The following is a 26,834-nucleotide window of genomic DNA, read 5'->3' as shown; positions in this document are numbered from 1 at the left end:
TTGATTTTGTTTTCTTGTTTTTTTTGTTTTTTTATAATTTTTTTCTTNAAGCGATCTTTTCTTACCCTTTATAATTTTAAAATCTTAAATCTGAAGTAAAATCTCAAAAAAATTAAATTTTAAAAGAAAAATAAAAAAATTATTTATCATCCGGACTCGCACAATCAAATATAGTTTAAGTATGTTTTCTTTACCATCTATATTTATTTAACAAATTCAAGATATTCCTTTCATCTATATGATACTTTTTCAACTTCTAGGGTCTGATTTTGATACTATTTAAGAAGTTGAAACAGTAAGTTGTACCTTAATCTTTAACATTGAATTACTATTCGAGTTTTTTTGCAATTAAAGAATACAAAAATATTTTTAAAATTTGGTAACTTTTTTAATCTCTACGCATCCTATCCTGTGTTCGGTTCATATTCTTTCTTAGATATAGTTGAAAGAAGTGAAGAGAAGGATGACATTACACAAAGTTGAACAAATATGGTAACTTTTTAAATTCTACGCATCATTTTATGTCTGGTACATACATTTTTTATTTTTAAGATTTTATGATTAAAACATGAAAAGTTGCTTTATCATTGAATCGTTCTTATAAGCTAATTGTTCTACGTTTCTTAGTTTGTGTATTGTGTTTGTCTACCTATCTTACTTTTAAAATTATTAACCCAACTTGAAAATAGAGGATTGGGTTGGGGATGTTAGACGAACACGACTCTCTACAATGGTATGATATTGTCCACTTTGAGTGCAAGCTCTCATGGTTTTGCTTTGGGCTTCATCATCCAACAGGGGATTCTATTCAGGTAGCTCGGGTCACTAACCCAATCAACCTAAAATTTAGTGTTGAAAAAAAAAATTATCTAACCCAATTCAACTCGTGTACACTCCTAAAGTATTTTGAACGCAGAAAGTTTATAGGCCGAGATGAGATGAAACATAAAAATGAGTCTTGGATGTGAGATAAGACAAGAGAAGGATTTGGCAGTGGAAAATTTGGGGTTAGAATCATGTTAATCCAAACCCACGACGTGTCGTTTCAAATCACGAGACTTTGCCAAACCCATGCACTCTCTCTCTCTCTCTCTTCCCCACATTTTCCACCTCTAAAGTTGTCTTTTAATTAAAATAACATATATTTTATTTAACAAACAATTTTCTTTATTTTCAACTTATTTTTTATTTTTATATTTTTCAAATAAATATTAGGTTGAAATATATTTTAATCTTATTCTTTTTAAATATATTTTTCAAATAAATAATAATAATTCAAAGGCCATATCTTGTGACATAAGTCATCTTGGACTGAGACAATTTGGACTTTGTAGTCTCCTGACCTCAAGTCAAGTTTTAAAAAAAAAGTAGTTGGCGCCATGAAGCCGGAATAGGTTTGTAATTATGGGCAACAGATGACGGTTGCGAATTGTAATTTTATTAAGAGCACAAAGTCAATGCATAAGTGGAGACTCCCGTCTCTCTTCTTTTGGAACAATACAAGGGCTCCATATAGAGCTTTTGCGAGTGTGATAAACTCTACGTTCAATAATTCATTGAGTTGTTTTTGTAGTTTTTTTCAGCTTAGCTAGAGCTATTCGATATGCATTTTTGGTCAATACCCCTTCATGAAGGTACAATCTTTGGTAGACTCAACGACATCACGTCTTGATATCGTTTTAGCACCTTCGTTATTTCTATAGGGATCTATACGATTGAGTTCTATGCTTCAACTAGAAGAATGGTACTGAAGGTGGGTTCAAATGAGCGAGGCCTCGCTTTAGTTGGAGAGTTGATATCTTCACCTCTTCTGGTTGCTTGATGTTTGTTCGGACAAATGTGGGGTTGGAACCTTTAATGACCAAGCATTTGACCAAGGGCATGGGGATGACTTTTTGTTCTAATAGAAACTTCATCCCTAACATGACATCGAAATCAGCCATCTTAGCGATCATGAAGTTAGTTTGTCCACTCCAGGTTCCTAGCTTGATGGGGTCTTCTTCAAAAATCCTAGAATTGATAAGGCTCTAAGTTGAGGACTTTCCTTTTTCGTATGTCTCGATGCTAGTTGATATTCATGCGGTTGGCTTTCATCTCTACCATAAATATGTCCATAGTTCTCTTGATCACTCTATGGTTAACTTACGCTTCCACGTACATCACACCCCTTTTGACGGGTTCCTTTGACTCCCTACTAGGCAGACAAAAAGTTTAGGGCCCCATACCGGGGTTGTTAGTGCTTTAAGATGAAGGTATTTCTGTCTTTCCTCTCTTTTGTTGTGGGGGTTTATGATCTTCCCCATCTTGTTCTATCACCTCCACCAAACTTGTTTTTCTTGTTGCATTCACTTGAAGAAGCCTGTTTTCAACTCACATCCTAAAATTGTTCATTGCTCAGGCCAAATAATCGACCGTCTTGAATGTTAATATACTTCAAATTTTATCACAATTTTGCAACTTTGGCTAAATGCATCGTCATCAATGTGACCTTTATTTCCTCTGGCAAGATGCTCGTGTCATAGAAGTATTATTTGAGGTCGAAGATGAAGTTTTCTAGGGTATTGACATTTTGAACCCCAAAAAAGGGTTTGAGTTATGGAACCTTGACTTTATTGAATTGGGTCATCCACACACGAGTTTGATTCCATACTACTATAGCGCTTATGTCCATCATTTCTACCTTGACCATGTCGAGAATTGCTTTCATGTCTTGAGAGAGTTCAATGACCATTTGAACAATCATCTTTTGGGAGTTGTCCAAGCCATCGATACACTCCTCTATTTAGGCGATAGAGCTCGTCGAGCTATCCCCTTGCTCGAAGCCACCAACTCTCGTAACTTTCTCTTCTAGGTTATTGATCCTATACATCAATTGTTGGATGGACATCCCATCCAAGTGCCCTGCAACTACATTAATCATATTGGTGTTGGTGACAAGCTCTTACGCGATCCCCCAAGTACCATATGCTGTTAAGGACTTCTTGCAAATATTGCATGTGATCTTCGATGTCCACTAGTGGGTGGCATTTGTTTAGTTGCTTTATCGTAGACATTTTTACTGAATCAAATTCCTAAGTAGACTCGGCTCTGATACCAACTATCACAATCATAATTTTTTGTGACGTTTGCAAGTGATATTCAACACTCACTCTTACCACCGAGTGAGTCAGCCAACTCAAACTCGTGTTGCCGTTAGCACGAACGACATATACCTAAGCCTTTGGCCTCACTTCGAGAACAAAGTTTTAGAAAATGGGAGTAGAGAGATTTTTGGAAGAGAGAGTTGAAAGCAATGTTGTAGGCTTGTAAGCAAGAAACGCACAACAACGACTTAGATAACGTATTCCTTTTGGTAGAGAGAATTGACAACTAGTCACATTTTGAGGCATTTCAAGTCTAACACATGATTTTTTCGAAAAATCACTCTTCAAAAAAATAATAATAAAACAATAAATCATGAAGATGATGAATAAAAGTGATAAACTAGTACAACATGATGAGTTAGGCATGCAATGTAACGCCCCTAATTTTCTTTAACCTAATTAGTGACGTCACCCATGCATGCATAACGCATTAAGCGGAAGCTCATCATAAATAAACTTGGAAGAGTCTTTCATAAAGGTTCATAAATCCAAATAAAACAATACTCAATGCTATAACTTAAAACAGTCTAATCAAAGTAAACTCCTAAAAATATCTCATCTCCAACTTCCATGGTGCCCTCAGCTCCGCCGTCAACCGTACATTGGCGCCTTGCCTTTACCTGAAAAATGAAGGTAGCACGTGGCTTGAGTATTTTATGAAATACTCAGTAAGTCACCCCACTGTTGGGTTCCATCTGGTTCAGTAGTTCAGTCGTCTTCCTCTTTTTTTCATAAACTTTTCATAGCCTTGGGCGCTTTTCTATTCCAGGTAGGGTTGGATGTGTGGTACTCCTTCACACATGGCCGATGTACGTGTACATGGACCCACCAGGCGGGCTCATATACGTACCCCCTGGGCCTAGCTTGGTCGGGCATAACATATTACACGTCGTCAGACACCACAAAACAGAAAAGGGCCCGCATGATATCATGGCGAACATAAATATCGTAACTCATTCTTTCATATCATAAAGGGGAAGAATCCCGATGCACGTGACATACATATATGCATGAGGTCCCTTAACATATCTAACATGACATTACATAAGCAGTGCTAACATCGCATTTACGTTTCTTACGTCACATGGCATCTCACATGACTTACATTACATGGCATATTACATAAACATTTCCAGTTGCATAAACATCTCATGACATGACTCGATAATACTACGTGTATCCATGACATCGATCAACATATTCATGGCATATAATACTAACATCTCATTCATAACTTCACATACATAAACAGTCAACAGTCAACATAATTCATACATCACATAACATACCCAATCTACAGTCAACACAATTTATACATCACATAATCATATCACATAAATATGGTGCATGCAGGGGCCATAGGGCATGCACCATCATACAACATGTAGTAAGCTAACTCCAACAGTAAGGTCACTTACCTCGATGGTTTTGGTTGAAGGCACTCACAACGAGCTAATCCCAGCGGTTAAATATGTCCTATGATAACCACATGAAAACTTAGAACATTTCATAACATACCCTAGCTAAACCTCATGCTATTTATCAAAATAAACCCCCGACCTAATCTGTCTTTAACGTTTAGGAACCATACTGACCTCGAATTGTAAAATTAAGGGCAGAAACGGCTTCGGGGAGAGCCAAAAACCTTGGAATCGATATATTATAGTGCTACCTTGCCGCTAAGCCTAGTTGTCGAGCCGGCCAACTAAGCCGCCAAGTCGAGGTGCGGGAATTGACGGAATCGAGCCGATTTCGTACACGTGCGAGCAGACCCGCACTGTGTACGCGTGCGAAGTTGCCGAAGCTGCTGGGTGTGCGTCTACGGCTCGACCCTATCCCAAAAATCTTGCCTTCCTTACTCGATTCTTCCTCCGAAGAGCAACCCCAAGGTTCCGAAGGAAAGTTTGGAGAGAAAATCGTTTTCAAGGGAGGTAAAAGGTTAGGCATAGGAATGTAAAAATAATCGGAAGACGATTGCATTCTAGAAATTTAGGATAAGGAACTCAGAGAAATAAGAATGTTTCTGTTAGGTAATAAAAGTTTTTGGGAGATTACATTTAATTATTTATTTTATTTTTAGGTAATAACTTCCTTCTTGAAAATTGCACCTTTTCGGGCGATAATAAATGCATAACATAATATCTTTTCATATATAGAAATAAAAATAACAATCAACCAAATAAGGCAATAAATCATGAAAATGATGAATAAAAGTGATAAACTAGTACAATATGATGGGTTAAGCATGCAACCTGCCTGAGACAATGGACAACACGTCCTGAACCAGCATGACTGTGACATTAGGCATGCGCACGAGTAAAGTCTTCATTTTATTTGAACTAATAAAACTCGTACCGTTTTCATTTATTTGAACCTATTTCAACTCAAATAAGTTCATAATACAACTCAAACGGTACAAATTCAGATGAGTTGATCAAATTTTTCGAATTATCGATTTTTTTTAATACCCCTACAATTTATGAAGTAAAATTAATTTTTATTCCTCCAAAGTATTTTCTCCCTCAAACGTTAATAGAAAAGGATAATAATTATCGATTAATTAAACCAACACAATGGGGCGGCCACAGATTCTAATTGTTTTATTGACCACAGAATTCGAACACTTCAATTTTTATTTTTTTTTTATTTTTTGTGAATATTATCACACATTTGCCGACTAATTCTTTTAAATCCTAGTGTCGGAAAGTCAAAAATATTTTAAATTACAAAAAAAAAAAAAAAAAAAAAAAAAAAAAAAAAAAAAAAANATATTTTATCAAAAGAAAATGCAAATTTCTAATTGGTCAAAACGAGGCCATTACATTGCTCGTTTCTAAATTCGATACTCCTTTATATTTTCATGATATCCAACGACATGATCACGTTATTTATAAGAGTAAAAACTGTCCCCACAAATCAATATCAGTCATCTCAATATATTTTATCCTCACTTACTTGGTTCTTGAGAAAATTCTTAAAATGTCACCTAACATAAAATTGGTCTAAGCAAAACACGTTTAACTTTAGAGTTTATATGATTGAGTTACCGAAAAGAAAAGTGTACCTTATTGGTATATATACTAACTTCAATTTAATCATTTTATCCTCAAGATTGCTTTCATTCCGAAGTGATTCTAGTTTATTCATTAGCTCATTTACATCGTATTATTATTTCAAAGTGGGAATAAAATGTTTTTTTTTTCTTCCTAAAACCAAACTTTAAATATAGCTTTAGTGATTGGGTGGTTGCTTTCAGTTTTAATACTGAAAAAGAAAGAGAATATTGACTTTTGTTCTTGAGAAATGGATGAGCACCACTTAAAATAATAAGAAGAAGAGTACGAAATTAATAGTGTTACACCCTTTGCTCATCTGAAAAAATAATAATTACCCATCAACTAAAAACATTAAACACAAAAATTATTATAAATCATGACATCAATCAATGAAGAAGAAGAAGAGTACGAAATTAAAATTAAGAGTGATATTTGTTAGATGAAGAAGACGAATGTGAGAGTAAAAAAAAAACAATGTGGGTACAAGCTTATTCAATCGCATACCGTATGCGCTCGCTTATGTGATTGTAAGTAGTGATTGCAAGGTATCATAATCACGCGCTCTTGTAGACAGTCGGACAACAACTGTGGAACACTTGTTCTAACCAAACGAACATGTCAGCCGTGTAAAACTCATATTTTGCGGACACACTACATCTAACAGGGAAGGAAAATTTATGGTTGCCAATAGGTTGGCATCAGTAGGGGTGCATGGGTTTGGGCTTGCACAATGATAGGGCAGGTTGCGAGGTTGGTGACGGTTTACACACTTTTATAAAAAATGTTTTGTTCTCCTTCACAACCAATGTGAGATCTCACAATTCACCCCTTCAGAGCCAAGTGTTCTTGCTAGTACTCATTCTATTCTCCAATCGATATGGGACACCCACCCAATCCACCTCCTTCGGGGCCTAGCGTCTTTACTAACACACCGCCTCATGTCCACCCCCTTCGAGGCCTAGCCTCCTCGTTGGCACATCGCCTGGTGTTTAGCTTTGATACCATTTATAACAATCCAAGTTCACCGCTAGCAAATATTGTCCTCTTTGAGTTTTCTCTTTTGGCCTTTCCCTCAAGGTTTTTAAAATGTTTTTGCTTAGCGGGAGACTTCCACACCCTTATAAAGAAGTTTCGTTCTCCTCCCCAATCGATGTGAGATTTGAGCAAGGCAACAACATAGATGCTTTCTCTTCCTATTTCAATTCTAATACAAGGGAAATTTCTCATTTATTGTTGTAGGGATTTGAATAGTAATTTCCAGTCATGTTTTTTAATATAAATTTTATTAAAAAAAATGAAATATTCGATAAGAAAAAATATAATATAATATTCCACGTAAATTAAAATAGTATTATTGTAGTATTACAGCATAGTATTAAAAACGGAAGTAGTATTGCAGTATTACAGCATGGTATTAGAAACCAAAGTAAGATATAAATGTATATAATGCCATATCTTCTAAATATGTCTCCTTCCCATTGAAATGAACACGTGCTATCATTCTCACTTTTCAAACATTTATATCAGCCCACCTACAAAAATAATAATAATTAACAATAATAATTAACATTAGTTACGAACCCCAATCAAGAACGTACTACATGAAAAAAAAAATGATTTACAACGAGATTAAAAAAAAAAAAAATCAATTAAAACCAACTTGAGAACAAAATTAAATAAAGAATTAAATAAAAAGATTTAGTTATTTGTATGAAAATAATAATATAATAAACTTATATAAACCGACTCGAATATGGAAAGTGACTCCATGAAATCTAACACATGAATCATTGTACAATTTAGAGAAATAGCTTTGTAGAAGTTTAAATTTGAAATTGATGTAATTGTTCACTGACTTAATGAGAGGAAAAAATTAAATTTTCATTAAAGATACATTGAAGTTAAAACTAATCAAATAAGTGGAGGTATGATATATAAGTTAAGCTAATAGTTTTAGAGTATTGTCAAACATCCTGGATGGATGATGAAAATCCCACCTTGATTAATTTAGAAAATAATCTTGAGTTTATAATCAACGAATACTATCTCCATTGATATGAGGTCTTTTGGAAAAGCCTAGAGCAAAACCATGAGAACTTATACTCAAAGTGGATAATATCATACCATGATCATACCGTGGAGACTCGTGTCTAATGCTCCCTTCCTTTGTAAGTTATGGTGAAGATAAAGGAAGGAGTAAGAAGGTTACCAACAGAGGTCTTGCTCCAAAGAACTTGAGCGTCAATGGCCGTGAGATGTTCGTCGTCAAGGCGCTTCCAGGCTCGGATGGATTTCACAGTTCCCCAATTTCCATTGCTTGTTGCTTCCAAGTTAGCCACCACCACTCGAGCTCTCCTCGGCCACCCAGCCTTGCCATAAGCATGGTACCCAAATCCTCCAGCATAGCAAAGGTTAATCCCCTGATTCCACCATGGAGGTAAAGAAACCAGAGTTCACTTGAGCAGCAGAGCTAATCCCTTCTTGTCTCACGCCAGTGTAGTTTGATGCATCAAAACGGGAGAACTCAGGCAATGGTATGTGGAAGTATGCTAGCCCAGGTGCTGCACTCTTCTGGGGTAATGGGTGCCCACCCAATAATAGAAATGCAAATTAATCCTCAAATTTGGGAAAAGCAGAGCAAAACAGAGCATATGAATAATGTACCTTGGGGTAGGCAGAAGTAAGCTGAAACCAAGACTGTTGAGAAGCTTTAATCCAGCCATATCCAGAGATCCCAGGAACTGTGGAGTAATCACCACTGTCAAGGAAATAGAGATTTGAGAACAGATTTGTTCTGAAAAGCAGAGCCCTGAACGCCACCAACCTCCAGATTGTAGTTCCCAAAGCCATCGATCGGGTTTACCTCTGAAGGATTAACCCTTGAGAGAGTGTTTTTCAAGCCCACAATATGCTTCATTACTCCTTCCCTTGAAAGAGTGGATTCTTGGTCATGGTTCCCCAAAACGGCAGCCCATGGAGGAACATCCTCACATGGGGTAGCTTTCCCATCAACATAATGCATATCCGCCACTTGCAGTATCTTAAACTCTCCGTTTTTGCCAAATCTCAGCTGATTCCGTTGGGATTTGGCCGCCGGAAAAATGACCGACAAGAGAACAAGCAGATAGAGGGACGACTGCAGCACCGCCATAGGCATCTACCTTGGAGGGAGAGAAGAAGAAAGGGAAATGGATGGTTTTGGTTAAGGAAGGAAGCTATGGGCAATGGACTATTATAGAGTGGTCTATGTACCGTTGACGGTTGACTGACTTCAGAGTCAAGCTCGAAGTGTGGAACACGTAATACTGACCGTTGACGGTTGGTAGATACGCATATGTAGATGTATTAAATTATATTTTCAATTATTTAATATATATTTACATTTTATTCTCTCTTCTATTTCTCACCTACATTTTATTTTATTTTTTATTTAATGTATCTCGTATGTGAACGGTGAGCTAAATTTTTTAATTAATCAATTTTTATTTATTACTATAAATCAATGTATTATAGACTTAGAGTTTTACTAGTTTTACTTTTACGACAAGTTAGTGGGTATGTGACACACGAGTAAAGGAGAAGTATGTGAATGAATCTAGAGCATATGTGAGTAAAAGCGATTCTTTGGATACTATGAAAGTTTTTTTAAAAAAATGAAAGTTACTACATATACCAACAAGGTACACCTACTTTTTCGATGGCTCAATTATAAAGACTCCTTAGTTGAGCGTGCCTTACCTTGGGTAATTTTATGTTAGGTGACATCCTAGAAGTTTTCGTAATATGCATGTGAGCTATGAATAAACATGTTGAAAGAGCTTGTGTTAGTCTGTTACGATAGTCTTCACTCTTAAGAAGTGAGGAATATAGGTAACGGAAGGACTTATGTTGGTCTGTTGGGATAGTTTTTACATCTTAAGAAATGAGGAATATAGGTAACGGAAGAAGTTGTGTTAGTCTATTGGGATAGTTTTCACATCATTTCTATTATCATAGTTTATTTTACCTTCTCGTCCATCACGACTGTCGTGTCTTCAACGAAAGCTGTATCTAAATGAAGTTTGCATTTGAAAAGTTTTTTTTGAGGAGGAGTAACATCAGGTTGATTTAGTCTAAAAGTTTGTGCGATTGAAGAGAACTCATCAAGCTATGTGACGCGTCACCAATACATATTTATAAATGACAAATCCTACACATATTTATATGAGTAGGAAAACACATCAAAATACAATAATATTAAAATCAATATGTAACTCGTCATTAATTCATTATCTAATTCAAACAATTTCCATCCGTTTTCATAACTTTTATTAATTTCTCTAGAACTTCCATTATGTTTATCATAATGCTGTCGTGAAGGTTGCTACTACTAATGGGTGTTTGACATCAACAGCTACCAAAAAATATGCTCGCTCAACCAGAAAGGGGTCAAGGAGGTTTGTGAACCAAGTGGTGCGTCCATACTCACATATGTGAACCATGTGTTGGAAAATTAAGTACACATCTAAGTTGCCCATTAGGATAGCCATAGTAGGAAAATAGATGGTTATGATAGATCCCATACATGTAACTGTGTGTTTGCATTTAATTCCAATAGGGGATCGCTTCCTAAATTTCATAAAATACTAAAGCGATGTGCTACTCTAATTTTCAAGTAAAGGTAAGGATCTCTTGTACGACTGATAATGGCATAGGAACTACGAGACTTTGGCACATGTTTATGATAGTTTTGTATTTATATTAGTAGACGGTAGATTAGTATAGGTTAATTTCATTTCCATTTATAGGTTAGTATAAGACTATTTTATTTTATATTATTTTTCTTTTTATTTCAATTTGTGTTAGTTTCTTTTCATTTGAATTTGTACGACTGAAGTGGCACGTCTATATGAGAAACCAAAGGAAGTTATAAATCTTTATAATTCCATATATTTCAAACTAGTATTCTAAAAAAAAAGTGTTTGCGTATCATTTCCATGAAATCGACTATATAACATAAATCTTCTTGTTGATTGAAATGCATACGTCCCATCATTCTCACTTTTCAAATTTTTTTATTAACGTCTATAATGACTCTAAACTTCTGCATACTTACTAACGCATGTTCGAGGATATCCGATAAAACTGTAACGATCCTAAAATTCTACGTACTCAGAGTCGCTACTAACGTTTCATGTTCATCTCTAATGCGGAAATATAATTCTTAAAAGAAAACATATCTATAGTATAAATGTTAAAATATTTAAAACATCATCTTCTCTAGAAAAGAGAGTCTTATGTGTTTAAATACGGAATAAGAAAATTGAGAAAAAAAAAAAACAAAATAATTTAAATTAATAAAATGCAAAACAACCTATTCTAACGTAAGACTAGGAATTTAAATGTGTCTACCTTATGCACGTGCCATAGTCTCCACTCGCGATGCCGCCGTCCTCCGTACATGTGTACCTTGCCTTTACCTGAAAAATGATGTGGAACACAGCTTGAGTATTTCGAAGAATACTCAATAAGTGGCCCCACTATAGGGGCAATGCAAATGCAAACACATGCAATCATGCTCTTGGGGCCTATCTCTATCTCATCTAGGGGTGGCCTTCAGTCTCAGACAACTATGGATGTATAGTACTTCTCTACACACGACCCACACGTACGATTCTCCAGGTGGGCTCACACACCCCCTAGATCCTCTCTGATCACTAATTTGTAGCGACGTTCGGAGGTCAGCGGAACCCCTGGTGTCATGCACTCATGAAAACCCTCATCATCATACTGTGCGCGTTCGCACTCATCGTCTCTAGGGAAGTATCCCTATGCTTATGAACATACAACATGCATGAGGTCCCTATAAATTCCATCTTATCATCTCTTTTGACACAACCCTTTAGTCTCATATCTTTGTTACATTAAGTAACACATCCTCATTGGATATTTATATTAATATCATTTTCATGCTGTTAGGGTTGTGTCTTATGTCAGTCTATCGATATGATGCAATATGACACTCATCATCATATAACATGCATAATATGGAAAACATCGATATATTAAGACAAACGTCATGCAATCATCATACTCATCATATTGCCATAAACTACATCAAACATATCCAATACGTCATATATCAAACTATATATATTACGAACATCATCAAACATCGTAACTCATACATCATTATATACTAGTATACGACATCATATGATACAACTCATATATCATCATAACTCATACATCATAAATTGTAACTCATGCAATTTCTAGCCTATAGTAAAGCTACTTAACTGGTTGGCTTAGGCTGGTATCACCAATTTATCCTCAAGGAAAGTTCGATTTTTGTCCTTTGTATCTAAGTCAACCTATATGAACCCATGACATCAATTTCATGTTTAATGCTCTAAATTTTATCCATGTATTAGACTTCATGCGAGCGTTAAAAACTTTGCATAAGTAGAGTCTTGAAACGTTATAATATATATATATATATATATATATATATTAAGATCTCATTTTCTATTATTATTATTTTATGAAAGATATTGTTACTGAAAGGAATTTGTTAGGGTTTATTGCTCCCGATATTAACTATTTTATCTTTTAATTTTGTTTACCAAATCCTTCCTATTTTGTATTTACTCGTCCTTTTATATTTCTCTTCATCTCTATATTTACTCCCTCTTCAATCATGGTATTTACTCTTGCCCTCTTATATTTCTCTTCCATCTATGAATTTACTTTTGCCCTCTCATATTTCTCTTCATCTTTATATTTACTATTGCCCTCTCATATTTAGTTTTATCTTTTACTTCTGTTCACCAAATCTTCGTTTTATCTTTTGATGATGTTCAACAAATCTTTCCTCCTCATTATTGGCCAATTTTGTTCTCGTTATTGACAAATTTTGTTAATCCATTCCTACTCTCGATTTTTAGTATAATCCTATTATCTTTTCAAATCTTTACTTTTTTTTTATATGTGTATTATCTTTTCAAATCTTTCTTTTTTCTTATATATGTATTTTCTTTTTTTTCTTGCATTTCTTTTTCTTATATCTCTATTTTTTTTTGTTTCTCTTCACTAATATTTTTGCTAATTTTTATTGGTGGGCTACTGGTATAATATTACTGATGTGACAAAATTTATCTTTTTTCTAATTTAAAAGAATTCATATAATCGGACATACAGTTTTATATGATCAAATAGAATTCATATAAAATTATTGACATTTAATTCCTAACTCAATGCTAACCAATTGCAACATTAAATGATTGCAACTATTTAGAGAAGATCTAACATATATTTGTCTGTAATTTCATTAAAGAAGGGAAGATTTAATATATAGAAAGGAAGATTTAATATATACCTTATTAAAGAAAGGAAGATTTAATATATAGAAATGAAGATTTAATATATACTTTATTAAAGAAAGGAAGAAAATTTGTGAAGATTTAGAAACAATATCCACTAAAGATAAGGAAAGATTTGGAAACAATATCCACTAGAAATTTGTAATACATGAGAACAAAATTAAGAGGCGACAGATTAAAAAAAGAAATTAAGGAATTAAAACCATAAACTAAACATATGGAGAAAGGTAAATATAGAGAGTAGTAAAACCCTAAATATAGAGAGAGGTAAACACAGAAATAGTAAAGAATAACTTCAAATAGCTAATCTACTTAGATAAATACAGACAGTAGTAAAACCTAAATAGAGAGAGATGTAAACACAGAAATAGTAAAGAATAACTTCAAATAGCTAATCTACTTAGATAAATACAGACAGTAGTAAAACCTAAATAGAGAGAGAGGTAAACACAGAAATAGTAAAGTACAGAATAACTTCATATAGTTAATCTACTTTTTTACCATAGTAACTATCAAAAATAAGATTTAGAATAACTTCAAATAGCTAATCTACTTAGATAAATACAGACAGTAGTAAAACCTAAATAGAGAGAGAGGTATACACAGAAATAGTAAAGTACACAGAAATAGTAAAGTCCAGAATAACTTCATATAGTTAATCTACTTTTTTACCATAGTAACTATCAAAAATAAGATTTTTAATAAAAATATAATTATAGACATATAACATTTCTAACACTTTTAACAATGGACCTATGTAAATTAGAGAAATAATTTTGNTGTTTCTCTTCACTAATATTTTTGCTAATTTTTATTGGTGGGCTACTGGTATAATATTACTGATGTGACAAAATTTATCTTTTTTCTAATTTAAAAGAATTCATATAATCGGACATACAGTTTTATATGATCAAATAGAATTCATATAAAATTATTGACATTTAATTCCTAACTCAATGCTAACCAATTGCAACATTAAATGATTGCAACTATTTAGAGAAGATCTAACATATATTTGTCTGTAATTTCATTAAAGAAGGGAAGATTTAATATATAGAAAGGAAGATTTAATATATACCTTATTAAAGAAAGGAAGATTTAATATATAGAAATGAAGATTTAATATATACTTTATTAAAGAAAGGAAGAAAATTTGTGAAGATTTAGAAACAATATCCACTAAAGATAAGGAAAGATTTGGAAACAATATCCACTAGAAATTTGTAATNACGTGCATATATACTGATATGTGTGAATTATCTGTTAATCGGTATGCTTATATTATGTTTATGTTATGTTATAATATGTGAATTGTATGANGTAATACATGAGAACAAAATTAAGAGGCGACAGATTAAAAAAAGAAATTAAGGAATTAAAACCATAAACTAAACATATGGAGAAAGGTAAATATAGAGAGTAGTAAAACCCTAAATATAGAGAGAGGTAAACACAGAAATAGTAAAGAATAACTTCAAATAGCTAATCTACTTAGATAAATACAGACAGTAGTAAAACCTAAATAGAGAGAGATGTAAACACAGAAATAGTANATATGACTGTTATAGATATAAGAACGTTAAGGCTATGATAAGTTAGGGAACGGTATGACCACGAAGTGATTACGATACTCAATGTTTATGATATGATATATTGTGATGTGATGTGTCATGTTTAGATTGTTTTGTGTGACCATTGAGGTAATTGTTGTATGAATTGCATGTTATGAAATGACATGTTAAAAGCATGGAGCGTTATGTTATGTTTTCTAAATTGTATGTATACAGCATGTTATGAATGACATGATATCACGACAAATGAAATGAAATGTAACCCCGTTAGGATTATGTATGATACGTAGGCTGAAAATGAGAAATGACATGTTAAGCATAAAAGATGATAGCGGATTTATATTCATTAATGATAAAAGTAGAAATATTGGGGACCTCATGCATTATGTGTGCTCATGCATTTGGGGGATACCCCTATTCCATCACGAAGGTATGGACGCGTACATCCAATGGCGGGACACCGATTGTTATGTTTGCATAGTGCTGCCGTGACGATGACTAGTTCTAACGGGTGTCCGGCCTAAGGAGCTCCCATAGTATGCTCGCCGGACAAGGAAAGTGGCCCAGCGGTGTGCGAACTGAGTGGTGAGCCCATACTCGCATGTATGGGCTGTGTGTAGAGTATATGGTACACGTCCAAATTACCCGTTAGAACAGCACCGTAGGAAGACAGATTGAAAGATAGGTCCCATCATGTCGTTTGCATGTGATTGTTGCATTTAACCCCAATAATGGGGTCACTTACTGAGTATTTCTTTGCTTCGCAAGAAGATAAAACAACTATCTTTGGCTTAGTTGATTGCGAGCAGATCGCGCCGCCTGAGAGGAAGTAAATCATCCCGTTGGTGCTCTTACGATCATCAACGTGACCGACCATGTCACTATCACTATAGTCGACCAGCTCAAGTTTCTACTTTCCTCTCCCTACGCAGTATCTCACACCTCTGCCTCTAGTTTCGGCCACATAGCATAGGATGTGCTTGACAGCCACAAGATGCTCCTCCCTAGGTGCTTCCATAAAACCTACTCATGTATCCAATGGAATAAGCAAGGTCAAGGCGTGTGTTTACCAGATAGCGCAGGCTCCCGACAATGCTGCGGTAATTGGTGGAGTCAACTGCTATTGTAGTGCCGGCTTTCCTTAGTTGGAGTCGGGCTTCCATTGGCGTCCTTGTAGGGTTACTGTCAGCTAGCCCAACTGTGTCCAACAGCTTCTTTGCGTACGCACCTTGACAAATGGTGATGCCGGTAGTACTCTATTTCACTTCGATACTGAGGTAGTAGTTGAGCACGCCGAGATCGTTCATCTTGAAGTTCTTTGACATCTCCCTCTTGAATCTTTCGAGGACTTCCATGTCGCCTCCAGTGATTATGAGGTCGTGACGTACACTCCCACGATCAGTTGCTACTCGCCGTGGCCATGCGTGTACATGCCATGCTGAGAGGCACAATGCTTGACTTCAGCGACATCAAGATATTGTCGAGCTTCGCGTTCTAGGCTCGTGGTGCTTGCCGAAGCCCATAGAGTGCCTTGTGCAGGCGCAATACCTTGTTATGATTGTTGTTGTCCAGGAAGTCTGGTGGTTGTCGGACATAGATGGTCTCCTTCAGCTCTCTATTGTGGAACGCGAATTTCACGTCCATGTGGTGGACCTCCCAGGAATGATGTTCCCGCGATTGCCAGCAATAGGCGGACAGATTCCAGCCTTGCCACCGGCGCAAATACCTCCACGAAGTCCACTCCTTGCTTCTGGATGTAGCCCTTCGCCACCAGACGAGCCTTGTGTTTCATAACTTCTTCCTCTTCGTTACATTTCAATTTGATGATGCATTTGAGCCCTATGGCTCGGTGTCTCGGTGGCATGTCCTCCAGACTCCACGTCTTGTTCTTAGTGATGGATGCCATCTCCTTCTGCATTGCCTTCAGCCAGCACGGGTTCCTGTTTGCTTCGGCGAAGGTGTTCGGTCATCTGCGCTGATGGCATGTAGTTCGGCCACCTCTTGTTCGAGCTCGCGCGTCGCCAGTCCAGGTGGTTGACCTCCTCCCACTAGGTCTTCCATCCTCCGATACGTGGCCATCAGATCATCATCGTGATCGACATCCAGCGTCGAGTCTGCAGTCCGTGGTGTTGCAAACTCCATTGGTTTAGGGTGTGTAGTTGTTGGCAGCAGTGATAGTTCCTGATGCTGCGCTCCTCCTTCTCCTGGCTCGGTGACAAGGTACTCCACCGTGAACTGATTTGGGTTTTGGTCCGCCTTGGTCACGTCGTTCTACTGCCTGAAGGTTCTCTCGTCGAAGATAACGTCGCACGACACGTGAGCTCGCCCTGCCCGCAGAATCATAGTGCCTATATGCCTTGCTCTCGGGTTCGTAGCCGATGAAGACGACCTTCAGCCCCCTGGGACCGAGCTTGGCGAGGTGGGATGCGTTGCCTTCATGTATAAATATGAAATTATTATTACTCAAAGAAGATAATACAGAGACAACTGAAATAATGAACTGCTTTACTGTGGTTGTGTTTTACCAAGCATGAGGCTTCTATTTAAACTGAAATAAATCCTATAAATAACTCCTACAAAGACTCACCTGAAATACACTGTCACAATATCCCACGACTCAAAGGTGTGAATAAATATGAAATTATTATTACTCAAAGAAGAAGATAATAGAGAGACAACTGAAATAATGAACTCCTTTATTGTGGCTTCTATTTAAACTGAAATAAATAGTATAAATAACTCCTACAAAGACTCACCTGAAATACACATTCAGGTTGACTCCTAATAAAAATGATTAGCTTAACAACTTGACTAATTCCATCTAAGAATAAGTTGCACTAATTTTGACAGCCTCCCTTAGTGCAAGCTTATTTCTCAATAACTCTGAGAGCTTTATGAAAAGATTCAATTTGGTGCAACCGTATGTCTGCCCATGGACTTCCATTATCTCACTGGATCCTTGACTAGGAACATATGGCACTCAACAATTTGATATACCTGATTGCATCAAATATTCTGATCTAAGGGCCACAATCGTTCACAGGTTGCCATACAAGGGCATCGGATACCACCCGCTTTCTCTTTTCAAGGGGACGTGTGCAAATGGGAGAAAGAATGGCGAGAAACAACCCCAAGTCCACGTAAAGTCCACCCAAATTATACAAAGCATCTACAATCATAGTGAGAATTAGCATAATCTGATTTCATGAGTATGCCCTCTTCTAAAGCCTTAATGACAGCCCTATATTCCCCTACTCCAAATAAAGCACTCCCCAGCAGTTTCAAAGTTCTAAAATGGGTAGGACAAAGAATCTCCCGCCTCCAATACCTACAGAAACTCTTCCTTTGCCTCTTTGTATTTTCCAAGAACATACAAGCAGTTCCTAGCTCTAAAATGCGTCCTCACGTCAGTAGGTTGCAGCTCACAAGCCCTCTTGAAGCTAACAAGAGCCTCCTTGAAGAGTTGGTGCTCATATAAAACCCTACCAATTGTCATTTGCTCATCAAAAGTTTTCTCTCTGGATCGCGCTCGATCTGCTCGGGTTCTTAAAACCTCTAATTCCTTGAGAAACGAAGCATAGTCATGGCTTGACTCTTCCCAGAAAACCCTCTTCTCAAAAAGCTCCAAAGACGACCCCAATTCTCTCAACCAGCCTGCATCAGAATAGGCATCGAAATTGTCCGCCCCTTTCCTATGAATTTCCTCACATATTAAGAGGTTCAAAGTATCAGATTTCTCACAAGATAAATTCGAATACTTACCGACTCTCAAAACCCTTCCTCAGTTTTGATTGTATAACCTATCACCAACAAATGCTAACGTGCCAGTTACTCCTACAACATTGCCAAATATGTCATTCATTACTGGAACTAGACCACCAAAAAGCATAATAAAGAACAACATACCCAGAAAATTAATACGGGAAACCTTCTTAGTTCTTCCCACAACCTTCTTACTCTCATTCTTTTTTCTCTTAGGAGGAGGAGGCTGACACATACGACTGCCACTCAGCTGCTGTCTCAGGCCTGCATTCTCAGTCATCACATATGATATCTTACTATTCAATTCAGCAATGGATGAATGCATACTTCTCAATTTATCCAACAACTCCTCCACGTAATGCTTTTTCCTCTGCCTGGAAAGTTGCACACTCTCTCTATTCCTCATCAACCTCGCTTTCCTCTTCTCTTCATCCTCATTTAGAGCACAGGAACTCAATTGGAGATTGATACTTTCTAATCTCAAATTCGAGTTTTCTTCATCCAGGTCTTTCTTCCTCTTCATCATGCAAATTTTCCCTATTTCCTCTGATTTAATCTTCTGATCGACAATGACATCGTAATACTCCGCATAAGAACATAGGTAATTCATCCCTCAGAGACGCCAGAACCTGAGCCGTGAGACAACGCTGGCTCGCATGAGAATTCATGATCACTACCACCGTCACCATGCTCTAGGGAAGGACAATTTACAATCCTCGGACTCTTTGAGTCCCATCCACCAGAATGGGTCGAAAAAAACTTACTACCTGCGGTTCTTAATTCAAAAGATTGATAGTTGAGAAACTCACCTTCATTAGGGGACTGCTTGCATGAAACCGTAGAAGCTTCCCGGTCAGCCTGCAAAGCACGAACAGCAGCGCCCCTAGAAGCTTTCCGGTCAGCCTGCAAGTCCAATGAATTGGTAGTTTGATCCAAACCTTGGAGATGTGGAAATCGTTAGCCTCAAAAGGAAGGAAAGGACTATCAAGAGCGCCAAAGGTTAGCTCAAAATTTTCATTTTCGTCGAATCCAAAATCCAAGGCCGTGGAATAAATAGGAGGGTCACTAAGGGCAACAGAGTTGGCATCGGGGAAAAAAAGAGAGTCTAGAGGTGGAATTTGGAGGGAATCAAATTCAGAAGCGTAAGTAGTGGAATTAGGATTTTGATTATCTGTAGAGACATCATCTTGATGTACGGCTGAAGTCACGTTTGTTGGTTGATCAAGAACCTTAGTAGTTAAGCACTATTCCCAAATTGGATCTGAAGAATTTTTTCTTACATGTACAACATTTGCTTCTGATTCCTGCATTTTGACTCGGCAATTTGGCTTAATATGGCCTGACTTTTCGCAACGATGACACACCACTTTCACCTAACAATCGCGTTTAAATTGGCCAGGTTTTCCACACCTGTAGCAAGCTTTAAATGGCTTCTTTGATGACTCCTCACTTCTAAATTGGTTCGCATTGCTTGATGAAGGCTTTGAATGATAATTTTGTCTCCTTTGATATTTGACATACAACGCATCTTCTGACTTTGGGGAAAACTCGTTGCTGCTGGTCATTTGCTTAACCAAGGCTTCTTGATTAGAAAGAAGATTCTTCAGTTCAATTACTGTAGGCTGATTTGCCCACCCTTGTATTGAGGAAACAAAGGGCATAAATTCTTTTAGTAATCCACGAATAAGATAATGTCGTAATCGAGCATCACTCACCTCAGCATCTAATTCTGAAATTTCAGAACATAGATTTTCCACTTTCAAGAAATATTCTTCAGAAAAATTACCCTCAGTTACCACATCCAGTTCATTCTCTAGAAATTGCAATCGAGCTGTATTTTTCTTAGCGAACAACTTTTGAAGGGTTTCCCACACTTGCTTTGGTGACTTTAAATCACGAACATGATCAATGTATTCCTTTCTAATAAGAGTTCGCAAGGTAAATAAGGCTTTTCCACATTTGATCTTCCATTTTTGGCGTAATTCAGCATTATGTGGAGTGTCTACTGGGAATTTCTGTGTCATCACCTTCAATTAAATCCCACAAATCTTGTTCCTGTAGATAAGCTTCCATACATAACTTCCAATAATTATAATTATTGCCAACAAGCTTTTCCATAGCTACACCAAGAAGCACTTCTACCATTCATCTCGTTGAGTAATAATATGAAACGGTACCAACTTGGCTCTGATACCAACTATCACAATATCTCACCCTCAAAGGTGTGAATAAATATGAAATTATTATTACTAAAAAAAGATAATACAGAGACAACTGAAATAATGAACTACTTTACCGTGGCTATGTTTTACCAAGTGTGAGGGTTCTATTTAAACTGAAATGAATCCTATAAATAACTCCTACAAAGACTCGCCTGAAATACACATTCAGGTTGACTCATAATAAAAATGAATAGCTTAATAACTTGACTAATTCCATCTATCAATAAGTTGCACTAAGTTTGACAATGACGTCGCGCGACACGTGAGCTCGCCCTGCCCACAGGATCATAGAGCCTGTATGCCTTGCTCTCCGGTTCGTAGCCGATGAAGATGACCTTCTGCCCTCTGGGATCGATCTTGGCAAGGTGGGACGCGCTACCTTCATGTATGCGACACAGCCGAACACTTGGAGATGATGTACCGCTGACTTATTTTTGTACCAGGCCTCATGTGGTGTCTTCCCGTCGAGGGTTCGCGTTGGCGACCGATTGAGGAGCTAGACGGTCGTCATTACCGCCTCTCCCTAAAAATTCCCAAGCATCCCGACCATCATCAAGAATGACCTTGTTGTCTGACGATGCTCTGTTCCACTTGTTGACTTTTGACAAACAAGAGGAAATCGTCGATGGAGTAAAAACGGCCGAAGAAAATTTGTTGGAAGAAAATGAAAACAGAAAATGAAAGAGAGAAATCTTGGAATTTGATTTGATGAAAAGTGGTGATTTCATTTGCTCATTAGATTCACTTATTTAAATAATTATCTTATCGTGAAAATGACCAAAAGTGGCCAACTAAATCTGTGCCACTCTCCGGTAAACATGGCCCAAACGGCCAGCTAAAAGGATGGTAATCCATTCGACGTGTATGTCAAATGGTCAAAATAAAATATTAAAAAACACGTAAAAGCTAAATAAAGAAACCGCAGACTTTATCTAACAATTCTCATGTTGGCAGAGAAGAACTCGACAAAGGCAGCGGGGGAGACGCTGCAAACAATGCATGTGGGTGTGGAACGTGTCAAGGAAGTAAAGGTGCAAACCTTGAAGAGCGTTGAGGCTATCCGCATAAAGGACGCTGAGTCAATAGGTGACTTTTCCATGAAGTTGACGACAATTGTCAGTGACATCCGTTCATTAGGCAACATGGTGGAGGAGATCTCCGTCGTCAAGAAGATCATTTGAGCAGTTCCCCCAAGATTCATGTAAATTGTTACCTCTATCGAGCAGTCTGGGGACCTCAAGAACATGTCAATTGAGAAGGCCATTGGTCGTCTTAAGGTCCATGAAGAGAGACTTCGTGACTATGGAAAAAAAAAGAGGAAAAACACCTTTTACTCACACATGAGGAGTGGCTCATGTTGACGAAAAAAAATGATGTGGCTGACTCTTTCTTTTCAATTATGAGGGGATGTGGTAGCCATAACAAGAAAAACTGAGGTTGTGGACGTGGTTGCGGACATGGCTGTGGACGTGGTGGCAAAGGAGGTTGTGGCAATACCTCACAAACCTATAACAATGTCAGCCTCTGGAAGGACAAGAGTATGATCAAGTGTTACTCTTATGGAAAATATGGGCATTATGCAGTAGAGTGCCACAAGAAGAAGCGAGATGAGGAGGCAAACCTCACACTCATGCAAGATCAAAAGCCCGCACTGATGTTGGCCGAGAAGATGCCCAACCTGTTGATGCTCGAAGAAAAGGTAATGACGAATCTTCTAACAAAAGGAGAAGATCGAATGGAGACCAACATTCGGTACCTTGACAACGGAGCAAGCAACCATGTAAGGACCGGGCTGACGCAATGGCTCTAAAAGGCAGATAAATTTTTCGCAAAATAAAATCATTAAAAATTAAAACATAATTTACGTTATACCAAAATAGTGTGCACACATTAGTAATTTAAAATACAACATAATAGTTAAAAGATAGAATAAAGAACAGACGCAAAACATTTTAAAACAAAAGGGTTGAGGACGACGGGTGAGGTTAGTCTATGGCACCTGCTCCAGAGTCCGCTCTCGACCTCGACCAGCTCCTTATCACTTGGAAAAAAATGGAGAATAAGGAATGAGTACAAGACTCAGTAAGTAGCCTAATTGTAGGCCCTTAATCGTGTCGTTGATATGCTAGGGTACCACATTCTTAGTTCTTGTTTGTTCTTGATCTTGTTCTTCTTGTAAGTACTTAGGCCCCTTTAATTCTTGTTCTTGACTTGGGGTTCTTATCTTGATCTCTCTTGAGGATGTTGGTACTTCAATCCTAAAACTTTGGTTTTCCTTTAAGAGCCTTAGTACTATGATTTTTGGTTCTTAGTCCTTTGTTCCTGGTTCTTGTCCTTAGAACTAGGATCTTGATCCTTGTTCTAGTCCTTGATCTTTCTCTTATTCTTGGTACTTTCTTGGTTTTTGTTCTGGCCTTGATTCGTTCTCAAAGACACTCCCCCTTGGATTTACGACACTAGGCATGCACCTGACAATCTTGTGTCCTAGGCTTCATGCGTTCCAAGCGACACAGCCTTAACCTATGTCCAAGGCTTCATGCGTTCCAAGCGACACAACCTTAACCTATGTCCAAGGCTTCATGCGTTCCAAGCGACGTAGTCTTACCGAATCTTCGAGCTTGCCCTTCGATACAGTCTGCTTAATCCTATGCCCAAGGCTTCATGCGTTTCAAGTGGCATAGTCTGAAAACCTACATCCAAGGCTTCTTACATTCCAAGCGATGTAGTCTTAATACTGCATCAAGGGCTTACCCTATAATACAGTCTGCTTACCTAGGCTCAAGGCTTCATGCGTTCCAAGCAGCGTAGTCTAAGACATGAGCATGTTGTACCATGGGAGGTCTTAGGAGGTTCTTGATTCGTGGCTAAGGTAACTTTCTCTCTTCTTGTTCCAACGTGATCTTAGACTACTCCCCTTGATAGACCATAAAGGTCACTTGCTCCGTGCATACTTGAACAAGGCATCTTGCAAGTCTGCAGGGCATCTCTTCTAGATGAGGAAAACTTGAGCATGACATCCTGCAAAGGAAACATGGTGCAGGGCATCCACCTAGAAGAGGAATTCTTGGGCACCGCTTGGTGGGAGGTATGGGTCACTTTGGACATGACTAGAGTATTACCTAGCATTCTTGAGTTTTTGAGTTTGGGAACCTTGGTCTTTTGTCCTTGAGTGGTACCTAGCATTCTTCTTACTTGTGTAGTTGTAAAGCTTGTGTTTTGTTCTTCTTGGTTCTTAATCTTTTAAGTTTCTAAGGTCCTTAATTTCTTGAGGTATAAGTTGTAACTTGTATTTGTAACCATATGAACCCATCTTAGTGTGAGTTGTTCTAGAAGGTCATAGATTCCTCGGGAGTTCTTTAGAGGGTCCTAGAAGAGTGTAAAGTCTTGTGGTGTTTCCTTTAGGTGTTTCTTGGATCCTAACTTGGTTTAGGTTCCAAACTTACTCCAATCAACTTGAAACCTCAAACTTATCTTTATGTCCTTATAAGAAGTAGCAAATCATTCGGAGCACGTATAGACCTTGAAATCTCATAAGTAGTCCTAGGGGCATTTTTGTCACTTCACCCCTAATTCTTGGTTTTGCTACTTAACGTGTTCCAATGCCTTTCAAACTTCATCAAATCATCAAACATCATAAAATATTGATCTACTTCAAGGCTTCATAGCATTTGGAGGTCATCTAGGTCATGAACTGTAAGTAGATATCCTTAGGTCCATTATGGTCAATTTGCACCATTTCTTGGTTTACCTACTTATCCTTATCCAATGACTACCAAACTTCATATATAGCCTCAAAATGCTATAGTATGCTCAGCATTAAAATTTCATAGGCACCAGAGTTCATCTAGTGGGTTATTCTAACGTTACCTAATTATCGAGCAATTTGATCGGTTTAGGGTCTTAACTCGCAGTTCTTTAAGTTTTTCTTCCATTTAACCTTAGTTCATACTTGGTTTAGAGTTCATATGGAAATACAAGCGATTCCTACAAGTATTTCTTAACAAAAAGTCCAAGGTGGCTACTTACCTTGTTATTGACGTTTGGGACCTTCGTTCTTGAGCTTCCAGTACCCGAATTACCTCAACTTTCCTTATATAGACTCCTTATTGTGTCTACTTTGTGGAACCATAGAGTTTTTCATGAGAACCAATCTTGAAAAGGGTATAGTTTACTCAATTCCTTTTGTAAGTCCACAATGACATTTTCAACTTCCATTTTTGCTTCCTCCATTTCGACTTTATCACGAGTGAGTATCTCAATTGTGTGTCGTAAATTCACTGCCTCTTGTTGGTCTCGATTCAGGTTCATGCCGAGTGAGTCTCACTGTTGAGTCAGCATCTCTATATATTCTCCTCCCTCACTAGCTCGTCCACGAGAGATAGAAGAAACTCTCACTCAGCTCAGCAACTTCCTTCTCTAACCTTTCAACCTTCATTTGTAACTTTTTTTTTTTCTTTTTCCATTTTCTCTTCCGTTCTTATCCTCTTTCTTCTTTCCTCCTCAAATTTCCTTTTCGGCCATTGGAGCACTCTCTCTTCGAGCTCGGGCTCTCTATTATCCAGTTGTTCATCTTTCTTCGATTTTCTCGTCTCCACTATCAGGATTTCACCACATCAGCTGCGCATCACCTTATTTCCAACAGTTTTTACCACCTCATGACTATCACCATCGTCTTTCGCGCCGCCGTGTCCTTTTGTGTTCAGCTCTTCATTTTGGGCCATCAAGAGAATGCCTCAGTTTGTTGTGTCATCCAAGGCTAGGTTGATGGTTTCTGACACCTTTTCCTTGGCTCGACAATCTCTTGTATAATGACCCATTCTGCCATAGTTGTAACATTTGTCGGAGTTACAATTATTTGCATAGTGGCCATATTTTTGACATTTGTAACACTAGACGTTGGAATTATATCCTTGACTGCATCCTTGATTGGTCCTCTTCCACACCAATTTGCTTGGCTTGATAGTCTCTTCTCCTTATAATTTTCTTCATAACTGCTATCTTGACCGCTTTGACCATTTCTGCGACTTCCTCGACCTCTACCTTGAATATTTTGAGAGTAGAGTACCTTTTCATGTTTTATTGATGCCTTAGTCTCAAGCGCTTAATCGAGTGTTTCCTCCTTCTTTTTCTTACGTTGCTCGTGTGCCTCGAGAGAATCGGCGAGCTCATCGACTGTGAACTTCGCTAGGTCCTTTGACTCTTTTATCGCACATACAACATTCTCGAAGTTGTTGGTTAACGACCTCAAGATCTTCTCCACAACCCGTGTCTCGGGAACATTTCTCTGTTTCGATTTAGTTAATTTGCCACGGTCTGTACGCGCGTAATGTAGTCAGATACATTTTCTGATTCCTTCATCTTCATGCTCTCCAACTCACCATGCAGAGTTTTAAGACGCACTTGCTTGACTCGGTCGGTTCCTTTGAACACTTTTTCTAAAGTGTCCCATGCTTCTTTTGAAGTAGTTTCCCTGACAATCTTCTCAAAGCCTGATTCGTCAACAGTCCGGAACAACATGTATAATGCTGCCTTATCCTTTGTTCGCAATTCTTTTAGCGCCTTGTTTTGCGCTGCCGTATAACCCGTGGTATTCTTTGATTCTTTGAAACCTTCTTCGATCACCTCTTATGCGTCTTGAGAACCGAGAAGAGCTTTCATTTGGATGCTCCAATTCTCGTTATTCATCTTCATTATTCGTGGTAGCGGCATTTGTCCCATC

General features: G+C 37.6%; 2 pseudogenes; both read right to left on the bottom strand.

Moving 5' to 3' along the window:
* Nucleotides 1–7,506: 7,506 nt before the first annotated feature.
* LOC111807527 lies at nucleotides 7,507–9,383 on the bottom strand (annotated as a pseudogene).
* A 9,076-nt stretch (nucleotides 9,384–18,459) lies between these two features.
* On the bottom strand, nucleotides 18,460–22,379 carry LOC111807052 (annotated as a pseudogene).
* Nucleotides 22,380–26,834: the final 4,455 nt, after the last annotated feature.

Source organism: Cucurbita pepo, chromosome LG12, assembly GCF_002806865.2.
Source record: "Cucurbita pepo subsp. pepo cultivar mu-cu-16 chromosome LG12, ASM280686v2, whole genome shotgun sequence".
In the NCBI taxonomy this organism is placed as follows: domain Eukaryota; kingdom Viridiplantae; phylum Streptophyta; class Magnoliopsida; order Cucurbitales; family Cucurbitaceae; genus Cucurbita; species Cucurbita pepo.
Note: the sequence above shows the minus strand (reverse complement) of the source record. Positions and strands in the feature narration are given on the sequence as shown.